Raw genomic sequence first — 14,306 nt, 5'->3', positions numbered from 1 at the left:
TATGAGCCACTTTGTAAAAGTCTATAACTCCAAACTGACAGGTTCCCACAAGTTCTCTTCAGCTGATAGGATCAGGAACAATCTTTAAAAAATGTTATTGATGTTTATCTGTATAACCTTATTTTTCTTTCCCTCTTTTATATTTGAAAGCCTCTAAGGGGACTGACATCCTCTGCTTATTTGCTGAATTGCTAGAACAGTAAAGCAACACACCCTAACTATTGACCCTTTGTTTCCCAAAGTAGTGGCATGTACCCCGTTGATATGGAAGTTCTGAGTGGTATGAAGATCTCTTAAATAACACTGCAGACAGAAAGGGAGCCCCTTTTGAAATTTCCTTCAGTCATTTTGATTGTAGTCAAGGAGACAGCTTTGGTTACTTGCAATTAGGTTTTCAATTGCTTTTCTCTCTTTGTAAGCAAAGGAGGTGGGAGGCAGGAGACAGCAGGTGAGCGGAAGTTAACCACAGCCGCTCTTGCACTGTATTTATCTTGAGGACTGCCTTCTGTGCATGGGATGCTTTTGCAATTATACTCAAGAGATACAGCTTCCTTTAAATAAGGAAATCAAATTTAAGGAAAACCACATGACAGTAATTTAAGTAAAATTAAAAAATGAGGAATTTAGTATGGTACTAGAGATCAAAATGCTGAAGCTAGCACACGGTACTCAAGTCCAAGGAAAGTGGTGGTAACCTCTGTGAGGGCGAAAGGCCTCCAGGATATCAGGGTGCACCAGGATATCCCCATAGCTCCTCCAGACTTTGACTTCAATCTTGTCATTTTAATATAACAACAACAGCACGGGCATAATAATTGAGCAATTTGCTCACCTGATGACCCAGGCAGTCAGGAGACGATTTCAGAACAGGATTCCGAGTCCAGATAAATCCTGCTGAGAGATGACTGACGTGGGAGGTTTCTAAGAGCAGATAACATTTCTCTGCAATGTTTGCCCAGAGGAAAGAGGCCCTTCCACAGGAAGAAGGTCAAGTCCGGTCTATTTTTATAAAAGCATTTCAAGTGGTTAGTGGACTTATTTCCTGTGGTTCCCAGGAATCCTGCAGCAGGCTCCCAGGAGGATGTTGGCGATAGGTAGCCGAGACTTGATGAGCAACAATCAATAATTATGTCTATATTTGCTTCGCTTTTTCCAATAAAAATAATCCAGGGGAAAAATGCTGGCTCTAGAAGAGCAAAGTTCAGGACAACAAAGAGCAGAACAGGGCACGAAAGTCCCTTCGTGTGCGGCAGAGTCCTCAGGTTAAGATTTTGAATGCTGAAGATTGGTTTATTCACTCATTCCCTTTTATTCAACAACTACCCGAGCAACTGCTCTGTGCCAGGCACTGTTTAGAGGCTGTGGAGAAGACGGTACATAAACATGGCTTCTGCCTTCCAGACGCTTTCTGTCTCCTGGTGGGGAAGGCATCCGACAGGCCAGCAGCACATGGGGTATGGATAGATACCTAATCACAAATGGTGGGGAGCACTGGGAAGCGAAGAAGAGCAAGTACAAAAGAGAATAATGGAGGGTAGGGGGAACAGAACTTAGATGGCGAGGTGCGGGAAGACCTTGAGGAGCCGGCTTCGGCTACCATCCGAAGAGTGAGTAGGTGCCAGCCAGGAGAAAGTGCCAGAAAGCGAAAGGTTTGTATGAAGGCAGGTGTGTAGAAGAGACCGCACGGGACTCAAGGAGCCAAGAGCAGACAGGACTGGAGGGGCAGCTGGAGCAGAGGGGCAAAGGGGAGGAGTGGAGGGAGCTCAGGCCAGGCCACAGAAGGTCTCACAGGCCACAGGAAGGATTCAGATCTTACTTTACGGATATGAAAAGCCACGGGAAGTTGGAAGCAGGTCACCCCTGCTTAGGTAGGTTTTCAAGAATCCTTCTGCCTCTGTGCATAAAGATGATGGGGGAGGGGTGCTAAGGACAAAAGAGGAGGCTACGTTAGAAGTGAAGACAGTGGCCTGGACTGGGCATTGACAGTAGGTACTAAGTACACAAATGTGACAGCCTTTCACTGGAACCTAAGAGTTTAGAAAGTTGGCCGGCACACAGGGCTGGGTCTAAGGCAAGGCAAGGGAGGTACTTGCTTTGGGTGCAGAATTTACTCAGAAACCAAGATAAATAATATTTTAGTGCAATATATTTTAGGTTTATTCATTCATTCATTCAAGTCATCCCTACATCCAATGTAGGTCTCAAACTCATGACCTCGAGATCAAGAGTTGCATGCTCCTGTGAGCCAGTTACCCCTTTAGTGCAAGATTTTTTTTTTTAGGAAATCAAGCTTAGAGCAAAACAATCCTTGATGAACAAAAAAATCAAATTTCTTTTAAAAAGACAGGATCGGCAATGGTACTGTGCCAAGTCACATAAGGAGCCTGGGGCAAAAGAAAAACTCTGTAGTACTGATCCTGTCTGTATTCAAAATTTTGATATTTTGTTCATTTCCTCACTGTGGTTCTGGCTAGATGACCATCCCCACCTGTAAACCAGGGGGCCACCGTGTACCCCTCAGCTCTTCAAATAAATGCTATATGAAGAAAACGGAGGACATAAATCATCACAAGCCCCCTGGTGACACAGATGCTATTCTTTTCCCTGATTCTGGAGACTCTGAGGCAGAAAGTACATAATAGTTTCTCCATAAATATTTCTGATAATGTTAATGGCGATAAATGTATTTACAAGCCGGTAAATACAATGACAGCATTTTATCTTCACGCCTATCCTGTGAGGTAGGTATGACATTATCCCTTCCCCATCATGACTGGCATATACTTGATTAGCATTTAGTAAATACAGGAAGAAACAAAGGATGTATAGATGGAAGGGAAGATGAGAGAAAAGGAAGTGGCAAGCCTCCTCCTATTCCCTATGAGCCCCGTGTGGATCACAGTGATTCCAACTCCCTGGGCAAACAGCGTTTCCTGACAAACACTCATCACCACACTTAATCAGACCTGCACCAAAAGGGAACCACACTTAAATATCATCTTTCCCCATAGGGATTACTTTTCCTAAGTTCGGTTTTTTAAACCTAACAGCTCTTCTGAGGAAATATTTCTTGAATTCAACCATTCACGGATATTTATTGAGCAAAATTCCTACATATGAGGCACAGATCTAGGTGCTAACATATGTGAGCAAAACGAACCTGAATGTGGATCCTCATGAGATTGTAGTCCAGTGTGCGTATATGTGTCTGTGTGTTTGGGAGGGGAGGTTGGCATGAGACAGTCAATAACTAGTGAGCAAACATATACATAGGCATAAATTTTCCTAAGTGTTATACAGGAAGTATACACAGGGAACTACAGGGAGCTACCCTAGACCAGGGTTTGGCAGGGGGGGGGGGTGCGACACAATTAGGCACAAGGAGGCAGATGTCCTGCCTCACATAATACTTATGTTGCTGAAAACGTAGTGTTGAGAAGTTCTGCAAATCAGATCAACCAAACTCCCACTACAGAGTGTGAAACCTGACAACCTAATGACTTACTCCTATGGAGAACAGTCTTGGAGAAACAACACCACTGACTTATTTTCTACACAAACACATCTATGGAAAAGGTATTCTCACCACTGAGGGGTCAAGAATACAATGCTGTTGGGCCACTTGGGCAGCTCAGTCGGTTAAGCATCCGACTTCAGCTCAGGTCATGACTTCACGGTTTGTGAGTTCAAGCTCCTCATCAGGCTTGCTGCCGTCAGCAAAGAGCCTGCTTCAGCCCCTCCATCCCCCTCTGTCTGCCCTTGCCCCTCCTGTCAAAAATAAACATTTTTTTTTTAAAAAGAACACAATATTGGAAAACATTGGAAAATGTTGTGCCTTCGGTCTGCCCCACACCCATCTAAATGTCTAGATTTATGGAATTGCAGAGGAGCCCCTTGAACCTGGCAATACTGAGGAGGAACCAAGGAATGTAAGGCTTTTGAAAGCCAGCAGAAATTATGTACAAAAAGATGGCAGCCTAGAGAGGTAAGGAGAAGTCCATTTGATGTTTCTTCTTACCTCCTATTGACTAATCTACTCTCAAAGGCCAATAATGTAGCAATTCTTCATTTTTGAAACAACCCCACCCAATGAAGTAGCACTTTGATCTCAAAAGCATGAGGGGGGAGCAGTGGATGGTGTGGAGTATAAATGGCTTGGAAAGGTTATGTAAAAAAAAAGAAATAAACAAGAAGAGAAACCATGAGGAGTTGCAGGGGTGAAAGCAAACCATGCTTTGAACTGCCTGCCAAAATGAAAGCCAACTCCCGTGAGAGGCCACGTTTGAGAGATGAGCACATTGCCGAGCTTCCCAGTACCCATCTATGTTTGGGACGTACGTGTGCACCTTCTTGGAGATGCCAGATACCGGGGGCAGATTTATCTCTGAGTTTGCCGTCTTGGATACAAGATTTCAACACACTTCCAAGCTCTTTCATCCCTCATCAAATACCAGTCCTTGCCCAGAGCCTTCAGTGATATTCTCTTACTCCATCTCCTTCCCATAAAACCCACCTGCTTCCTGCCAACAGCTGGGGTGTGTGGAGGCCTGTGTGCGGAATACCGATGACATGGTCACAGGACCGCGGGAGCACCAGGCATGCTGCAACAGGGCAAACTGGGGAGATGGGAGAATGGTCCCTTTTGGTGTGGGCTCAAAGAGAGCTGGCAAGTGGAAGGAACTGCTAAAAATAGCCCAAGTCCTTAAAAAGAAATAATGCAAAAGAAAACAAGGTTTATACTGTCCTAATGTAGGCTCTGCAAAAACTAAGCCCTGGAAGGCTGGCGCTGGGGCAGCTTATTATTGTCTTTCTGCCCTTTGGCTGAGCCACCCACTGGGTCCCTTTGGAAATCCTGGGCCCTGCTCCCCACCCCCTGCCTCCTGCTTGGTGCTGGAAGGCTCTGCAGGAATGCGGTTCTCTTGGGGCACAGCTGGGGCCTCCGAGGCCCACTTTCAAGATCCAGAATAGACCCTGACATGTGAAACGAGCTCCGTGGGGTTTTACATTCCTCGTCGTATCCAAGCACCTTCAACACAAAACCTCACACCGGGATTGGTAACCATTCTTCCAGAAACGCCTGGATATCATCTGTCTGGCAGAAATGTGAGTTTTGTCTTTTTTTACTTTTCAATGTTTTGAATAAGCACGGGGCCCTTGGAGATGGGGCTGCCCGGCGGAGGCGTGACATAATACAGTGATGTCTTGGGACTCGGGGTTTCGCTCGTGGCTGAGCCACAGATTTGCGTTGATAAGCTGTTCAGCCTCTCTGGGTCACCTTTCTCTTGGCTAGAGAAACAGACAAAGTGTTCACCTATCCCATGGACTAGGAGGAATAAAAAACACAAAATGATTATAAAGTACCTCATGGATTATCTACACCACAGACACCTAGAGATGCCTGCTTACCCACATAAACTGCTTTGTGGAACTCCAAGGGCCATAAAAATGCAATTAATCGAGGGCTCCTATAAGGGCGCCTGGGTGGCTCAGTTGGTAGAGTGTCCGACTTCGGCTCAGGTCACGATCTCACGGTTTGTGAGTTTGAGCCCTGCGTCAGGCTCTGTGCTGACAGTTCAGAGCCTGGAGCCTGCTTCGGATTCTGTGTCTCCCTCTCTCTCTCTGCCCCTTTCCTGCTCATATTCTTTCTGTCTCTCTCTCTTTCAAAAATAAATAAATATTAAAAAAAAGTTTTGGTTTTTTTTAACATAGGCTCTTATTAACAACCATAACAACACTTTCTATTTCCTAGGCACTCACTGTATGTGAGGCCCTTGCCAGGCCTGCCTTTCTCTATTGTGATGAGATCAGCTTCATTTGACACAGAGGCAGCTGAGGAGGAGAGAGGTTAAATGACCTGCCCAGTCATGCAAATAGTTAAGGACAGAGTAGAAACCAAAGCCCAGCTCTATGAGAACCTCCCTTTTTCATAGCCTTTCCATCTCAGTCTGAAGTAGGACTATCCACTGGGTTCCCAGAGTGGGCTCTGAGCTCACCGCAGCCCTTTAAAAGCAATGGCAAATGATTCTACTGTGACAAAAGCCAAGAGTAACTTGACTGTCACTGGGCCAATCAGGAAAGGGCTGGTGAGGCCATTATAGTGCTTCAAAAGGGGACAGTTCTGTGTCGGGGAGGAACTTGCAAAGACTCCATTCTAGAGACACAACCATCTGTCGATGGGGCTACCTGAGTTATGTGGGCCAGAGGACTGGGGGATAAACAGAATAGAGAAGCTAAGGATCCCTCAATGAAAGGCATTTTTTTCTTTTTCCCATATTTCTCTGGCAGTTAAAATCATGGACGCTACAGTCAGAAAACCCTACCTTCAGACTGCAGTTCTAACACTGATTTATCTGTATGATCTTAGACAAACTGTTTAAACTCTCCAAGGCTTGGTGTCCTCAGCTGCAAACTGGGGATAAAAAAAGCAACGCCTTGAGTTCAGTTCAGGGCAAACCTTCCTGTTGAGTTCATTAAACTCTGGGACATGACCAGGCTAGGGTAGATGATTATATAAAAGATATCACTCTATTCATTGATCCCCCAGCCTACAAAAGAAAGAAAAAACAGAGAGAGGGAAGGAGAGAGGGAGGGAGGGAGAGAGAGACAGAGACAGAGACAGAGAGAGAGAAAGAGAAAGAAAGAAAGAAAGAAAGAAAGAAAGAAAGAAAGAAAGAAAGAAAGAAAGAAAGAGAAAAGCCATGCCTATCTCACAGAACTTCTCTGAGGATTAGTTAAAATAATGGATGTAAAGCACTAAGGACAGGATCTGGTACACAGCAAATGTTCCAGAAAAAGTCACTATTTTATTATTGAGGGGCTTATTTGATTATTTATGGGTATGTCCAGAATAGGCTGTTAGGAAGGAAACATATGTTAGGGCAAGCCCTCAGCATTTCCAAAGAGATAACAAACACCTACTTCAAAAGACCAAGCTTGGAGAAGCCTAAATTTGTAGGTCAGGAGGGAAGAAAAAAGACCTAGCAAACAAACCATCTTACTTTGAGTTAGAAGGTCTTCTGGCTTTGAGAAAGGAATGTCCTTGTGGGCTGGTCCTGGAGATTGTAACTTGCACAACATTTTCAAAAGATTTGGGGAGGCACATGAGTAGGGGTTGGCTAGAGGGAGGGAGGAGGGCTGCCAGAGCTCCTGCAGAATCACTTTGTATTTGGCTCCAAGCCCGGGCCTTTAGAGCATCAGTGTGTAGGAGGGATACTTCCGGGTAAGATGTGTGCGGGGCTTCAGCATGGCCAAGAGCCTGCGGGTTGCTCCGGACCAGGGTGTACCGTTAAAGATCAGGCAGAGCTGGGGCCTTCGCGGCATGCCAGTATGCCAGGGAGTGCTCTCCGGTTCCTCTTGGAGTGTTTTCTCTAAGCAGTAAAATAATTCCTGACCTCCAATGGAATGATGCTCTATGGGGGGGCGGGGCGGGGGCAGGATTTTGGGGGTGGAGAAGCCACAGTTCAGAGAATTAAAGAGCCAGAGCCCAGTGAGCAAATAATGGATAGTGGAGATCCCTGGGGATGTGGGTGTGTCTGCTTGTATTTTCTACTCCCTCATAAAGGAGCGTGAGAACTAAGACTGGGACCAAGCTGTTGGGTGATACCGCCCGACCGGGTTTACAGGGTGCACTTCCTGATCCAAGCATTTGTGCCCTTACTGGAAGCTCGGCTTTCCTGACCTGGTACGGCCAGATTCTAACTGCCTTAAAGACAGACACTGTTATTTGTGCTGCAGGCCCAGAATCCCTTATCTGAAAAACTAGACACGTTTCTGGACCAGGCATCTGGGGGATTTTAGAAAGGCAATTTGTTGCATATATTGTATGTTAAGGAACAGCTCCCATGGGGTCCGGAGCAGTCCCCTATAATCAAACACTGAGGTGATTCCGCACCAGATTACACACCTATTAACACCTAGGTGATAAATAAAGACTCTAAGTAGTCTCAGGACAGTCTGGGTCAGGTTTTGCCATGATGTGACTTACGAAAGAATGTCTAGTTTTCCGACCATGTTGCATTTCAGAATGTAGATTAGGGATTTGAGGTCTTTCTTTTAATTTCCTTTTCTTTCTCCTTATTTTCTTTTTGAAATCTCCCCAGCAGTCTGCCTGTGGCAGGTGCTGAGTAGAATGGCTGGCATCTAGAGTATGACATCTCGATCTCCCTCAGAGAATATTTGATTCTGGAAGCCAGGGGACAGTTTATTCTCAGTGACTTGGGGCTTCTTGAGGATTAGAAAGATTCTAAATTAAAGAACAGGAGGGAGAGACTACTGAATCTATAGGTTCTCTGCCATCCGGGACGGTAACACACAAAGCCAGGAAACACACTGAGGATGGCCACTAGTATATCACGTTCAGCAGCTCAGAAGAGGGCATCACCGCACATCGGTGCTAATGGCAAGTTTTAACCTATCACTTAGAAAATGATATTTTTAAAATATTGCTAAAATAGTACTAAATGTCAAAAACCAAGTTTGTTCAATCCTAAATCAATAGCACAGGTGATTTGCAAAAGACAACAAGACATGGAGAATGATAATCAAGCTAACATCTACGAATGCTTACAGATTTTCAAGGGCTAGGCTTAGGGCTTTCCATGCCTCATCATTTAACACTTACAGCAACCATGTGGGAGCTACTGTTATGGGGTCCTATTCTGCAGATGAAGAAACTGAGGCTCTGTGAAACTGAGTGAGTTTGCTAGTGAGTGTCCAGTCAGGACTGAAACCCGAGTCTAGCAGTTTACTGGTAAACCAGCTATCAGAGAAAGGAAGGAAGGAAGGAAGGAAGGAAGGGAGGGAGGGAGGGAGGGAGGGAGGAAGGAAGGAAGGAAGGAAGGAAGGAAGGTAGGTAAGTATATGAGAAAGAGAAAGAAGACAAGAAAAAGAGAAAAAAAGCTGATTATAGCGTTTGCCAATTTCTGTGCTATACATTCTCTCACCAGTGATTGATTTCAAGCTACTAATGGTCTAATCACCAGCTTGCAGGGGCTCCTGGGGGGCCCAGTTAGTTAAGCATCTGACTTCAGCTCAGGTCATGATCTCACGGTTCGTTGAGTTCAAGCCCCGCATCGGGCTCTGTGTTGACAGCTCAGAGCCTGGAGCCTGCTTCAGAGTCTGTGTCTCCCTCTCTGCCTCTTCCCTGCTCACACTCTGTTTCCCGCTCTCTCAGAAATAAACGTCAATAGCCAGCTTGCATAATTCCTGAATATTCAAAAACTGGCTTTCACCAATCTGTAGGAACCATCTCCTGTATGACACTATCAAGCCCACCCCAAGGCCATGTCCACACCTTGCTGCCAGCTCTGGAAGGTAAGATTGCAGCTCGTGGAACAGAACTGGCCTGGGAGACACAACCAAGGTGGTAGTCCCGCCAGTCCACCACGGCTACATTCCTTCCCCAGACCTGCTTCACATCACTGCAGGTGGAGGAGGGGGAAAAGACAGAAGAATGTTCTGTCTCTCTCTCTTCAGCCAAGTTTTCCTTCACCAGAGACTGTGAAGTGGGCTCCTGCCAACCTGGCACTCCCAGGAAGAAATAAGAAAACCTAGAATTCTTTTTTAGGCCCTATAAACTTGTTTGTGGTTAGATAGAGAGCTCAGACTTGAGGCTAAATGATCTGATCTTTCCCTGAGATCCTTAAATTCCATAATATTGCCTTCAAAGAAGTTATCTTCTACAAGATGGAAAAAAGACTGTTTTTTTTTTAAAATTAAAAATAATGTTCATTTATTTATTTTGAGAGAGAGAGTATGTGGGGGAGGGGCAGAGAGAGAGAGGAGAGGAAGAACCCCAAGCAGGCTCCATGGCACCCCTAGCACAGGTTTCACAACTGTGAGATCATGACCTGAGCCAAAATCAGGATTCGGACGCTTAACTGACTAGGCCACCTTGGCTTCCTGGGTCAGCTTTAAACTAAGAGACGGTATTTCCAGCCTAGTTTGAACCCACTTAAAATACATTTAGGCTCTTGGTTTAGCCTCTCTGTTAATAACCTCAAAGACCCCACCTACTAAATAGGTCCCCTGATAACATGTTTCCACTAGAGGCTCCCAAGAAGGAACTGGCCTGGTATTCAATCAACAAACGTGCAGAGGACAATGATTCTGTGGAGGCATATGCTAAGTGCAAGGCCTAGAAAAAATAAGGCATAGCTTTTGTTCCAGAGTTTCCGGGACTAATGAAGGAAACAGTCAGGTAGGTAATCTTAGTCACATTATATTTATTCACTCATTCAACAAATATTTATCAAGGGCCCATTAGATGCCAGGCATTCTGCCAGGCACCGAGAGACCATGGTGAACAAGACAGATTGGTTTGAACTATTATGGAGCTGACAGTCCAGTCATAAAGGGAGACATTAATTAAATAATCACAAGAATGAATGAGTAATTAAAAAATGAAGTAAGAGGACTGAGGAAATGTTAAATGGTCCTTTGAGAACTGGAGGAGCCTGACCCAGTTAAGGCAAGTCAGGAAAGTCTTCCTTGCGGAATTGGCAGTTGAACTAAGGCTTGAACAAAACGTAGGAGTTAACCGGGCGAGTAGGGTAGAGGGAAAGAAAGAAAGAGCGCTCTAGAGAGAGGGAGCAGTGTAGGCAATGAGCCTAGGGTGAAAAGGGGCACAGCGGTTTCAGGGAAAAGGAAGGCCAGTGTGGGCAGAGAACATGATGGGAAAAGGAGGCAGGGGAGGAAGCCCAGGCTAGTCCTCAGAGCCCTGCAGGTAGAACTTATGTTTTTAAGTAAATGGGAACTTTAACTACTGTACTTTTTGTAAATGAAGTATAACTGACATACATTCCATTAGTTTCAAGTGTACAATATAGGGATTCAACATTATATACATTACAGAGAGAGAAGGACAAGGCCTTAGTCCTTCTCCCACGAGCAATGGGAAACCAGTGAACGATTTAGGTGGGAAACATACATAGCAACGACACCCAGTGCTTCCACAGGGTAAAAGAGGGGCTGCTGTAGGAGCACTAGAAAATCAACTACAATCTAAACTGTGTGGGGGGTGGGGGTGGAGGAAGAATAGGGAGGTTAGACGAACACCTCACAGGTCATGGTGGAGTCTGGGTTTTACCCTGATGGTAGCAGAGAACCCAATGACACGGTCACAGATCTTCAGCAGGAGAACGCGGATTACACTCATGCCTTAGACAGGATACTAGCAGCAGAATCGAAAATGGGTTGGAAGGTTGCAGAGTTGGAGAAGACAGACCCTCTGTGTGGCTTTAGCAGCCCCGGTGAGACAAGGTGTTGCATCTGCAGTGAGCAGCCACAGTGAGAATGGAGAAGAGAGGATGACTTTAACAGACATTAAAAAGGCACAGGTGAGAGGGCTTTGTCACTAAGGGGATGCATGGGAGTGATTTCTACTATCCCCACAGAATAGTCTGAACAAAATGGATTCTTCTACTGTGTCGAGTCTTGCTTTATGACCTGGTACACAGTCAGTTTGCGAAAATGTTCCATGCATCCTTGAGAAGAACAGTGCTTACTAACTGTTGGATGCAGGGTTCCCTGATATTTTCATTCAATTAAACTTGTTAAGTATGCATTTCAATCTATGCCTTTATTAATATTTTTGTCTGTTTGCTTTATCATTTATGACAGAAAGTTTTTAAAATCTCCCACCATCAAGGTGCATTTGCCAAGTCCTCTTAATTTTGTTAATTTTTGTTTCATATATTTTGAGACTGTAAGGCTATGTAATTATACACAGGTTTAAAGTTTTATATCTTTCTGTTGAATTATTCTATTTATCATTATGCAGTGATCCCTTTTACCCTTGATCATTCTTTCTGTGTCCTTATGTTTTAAACATGTCTCTTGTAATCAGAGTGTAGGTGGAATTTTTAAAAATCCAGTAGCAAGGTGCCTGGGTAGCTCAGTTGGTTCAGCATCTGACACTTGATTTCAGCTCAGGTCATGATCTCACAGTTTGTGAGACTGAACCCCACATCGGACTCCGTGCTGACAGCTCAGAGCCTGCTTGGGATACTCTCTCTCCCTCTCTCTCTCTGCTCCTCCCCAGCTCATGCTTGCTCTCTCTCTCTCTGATAATAAACAAACTTAAAAAAATACAGTAGCTAGTAAATTTATCCCACTTACATTTATTATAAATATAAATATATTTGGATTTATATCTGCCACATAATTTTGAATACTACTTTTGATTTTCTATTCTTTTTCTAATTCTTTTCGGTAAGTACAGATTTTTTTAACCTCATTTCCCTTATTCTTACCAGTTGCTGGTTGGAATCACTGCATTTGCTCTTTTTTGTGGTCACTCTTTTTTTATTTTTATTTTTTTAATTAAAAATCATTTTGATGGTTATTATTTATTTTTGAGAGAGAGTAACAGCATGCAAGCAGGGGAGAGGCAGAGAGAGAGGGAGATATAGAATCTGAAGCAGGCTCCAGGCTCTGAGCTGTCAGCACAGAGCCGAACGCTAGGCGTGAACTCCTTGACTGTGATATCATGACCTGAACTGAAGTCAGATGCCTAACTAACTGAGCTATCCAGGTGCCCCTAAATTTTTTACAAGTTTATTTATTTACTTTGAGAGAGAGAGAGAGAGGGAGAGAGCATGAGTGGGGGAGGGCCAGAGAGAGAGGAAGAGAGAGAATCCCAAGAAAACGCCATGCTGTCAGCACAGAGCCCAACATGGGGCTCAAATTCATGAACCGTGAGATCATGACCCAAGCTAAAATCAAGAGTCAGACGCTGAATCGACAGAGCCACACAGGTGCCCCTTTTTAGTAGTTACTCTTAACATTTAATATGCATATCTGACTCAATAAAATGTAAGGTTAATTAATATTAACTAAGGGTTAATGCTTCTGGGTAATGCCATTGATGGAGACAGGGAGCAAGAACTTAGAGCCTATTTGGAAGCAAAGGTGAGACCTATTTTACATATGCTTGGTCGGAGGACACTTTTCCAATCATTGCCTTGACAGATGCCTATATATCTACCTTTGGAAGCATTATAGATTTGGTAGAATATTTGTAAAATATTCTCTGTCATGGGCATTCTGCATTACTTGAGCAGTGACAGGGGTTACAAATTTTTTAAAAAACCTACACATCAGTGTGGACCTTTCCTTAGAACCCTAAATTTTTCCTGTTAGTTTAGTTTCCAGGGCCAAACTGAACACACATGTCTCCTGAATAGTGGACTTGATAAAGGTCACTTCAACAACTCTCGATGCGCTGAGAACAGAGTTGAAGTGGTGACCAGGATTCTCTCCTACATAACCATAGCTTACCTTTACTTCCTTCATCCTCTCTGCTGTGTTTGCGACTTACATGATGGGGGAAAGAGCTTAACTAATTTCTCCCACATATGAGACGGAATGAAAAATTCTATTTTCATACCAAATGGAAAATTACATTAAGCATTCAGCAGCCACTGACCTAGACCACACCAGGCTTCACTAGTTTAATGTAACTAGTTACTCGTATCTCCTGTAGGTCATGTCACATGTTTCTACTTTCCAAGTGCTGTTACGAATACTGTGAAGGATTATTAACCCTTCAGACAACTCTGTGAGGTACAAAGGATGGGGATTATTAGAGGGAACATCTCAGAAGGAGTGAATGAGTTGCCTAGGTCCCTGGAATCGATTTGTGCATAGCTGGGGCTGTACGGTGCTGCTCACCATCCCAGATTGAGACATGACTCTTGTGTTGCCACCAAGAGTATATATTTATCATCCTGTCTGTGTGTCAGAGTTCAGGTTCTCTTCAAGTGGCTGCAGCTGACAAAACATGCCAGCCTTACCACGGATGTTCTAATAAGCTTCGTGTTGTCCTTACTTTGGTGTTGCTGATAAGTCAAGAGAATCTTCTGGCTTTTCCCCTAAAACTCACCAGTGCCCTGAATCTCAAAGGGCTGGGTTTAGCACCCAGTGATGACAAGGAGTCCACTGCGCTTGATTTTTCCCATGTCCCAACAAATACACACAGATAGTCCCCACCTATGACAGCCAGCGAGAAAAAAATAGTAACAAGAAGCAGAATTTATAAATTTCCATTATGCTTAATGCCTGATTTCATGTTCTTAATGGACTCATTTATTAGAGCAATTTGTGAAAATCTCCAAGGGCCCGCAAAGGCTATTGCTTAATGGTTTTATCATGTCATGGACTTCCTTTATCCCTATGTTCTAACAAATCCTGAATAGGCAAGGAAATCAGGACTAACTACTGCTATAAAGGTAGGTAAATTGTAAATAGAGCCTAAAAAATAAGGGCTTTTTGTGCCTCTGGGGTTTCTTCCAGCAACAAAAATGGAT

At 44.2% G+C, this 14,306-nt stretch overlaps 1 protein-coding gene and 1 non-coding gene across 4 annotated transcripts in view; both read left to right on the top strand.

The window, feature by feature from the left end:
* Window positions 1–14,306, top strand: part of FGF1 (fibroblast growth factor 1) — a 92,284-nt gene that overhangs the window by 51,633 nt on the left and 26,345 nt on the right. The window lies entirely within an intron of this gene.
* Window positions 6,430–6,553, top strand: LOC144235429 (small nucleolar RNA SNORA36 family). The gene has a single exon (XR_013336208.1). It is a non-coding gene; the product is annotated as a small nucleolar RNA SNORA36 family (small nucleolar RNA).

Source organism: Crocuta crocuta, unplaced genomic scaffold (assembly GCF_008692635.1).
Source record: "Crocuta crocuta isolate KB4526 unplaced genomic scaffold, BGI_CrCroc_1.0 scaffold64, whole genome shotgun sequence".
NCBI classification, from domain to species: domain Eukaryota; kingdom Metazoa; phylum Chordata; class Mammalia; order Carnivora; family Hyaenidae; genus Crocuta; species Crocuta crocuta.
Note: the sequence above shows the minus strand (reverse complement) of the source record. Positions and strands in the feature narration are given on the sequence as shown.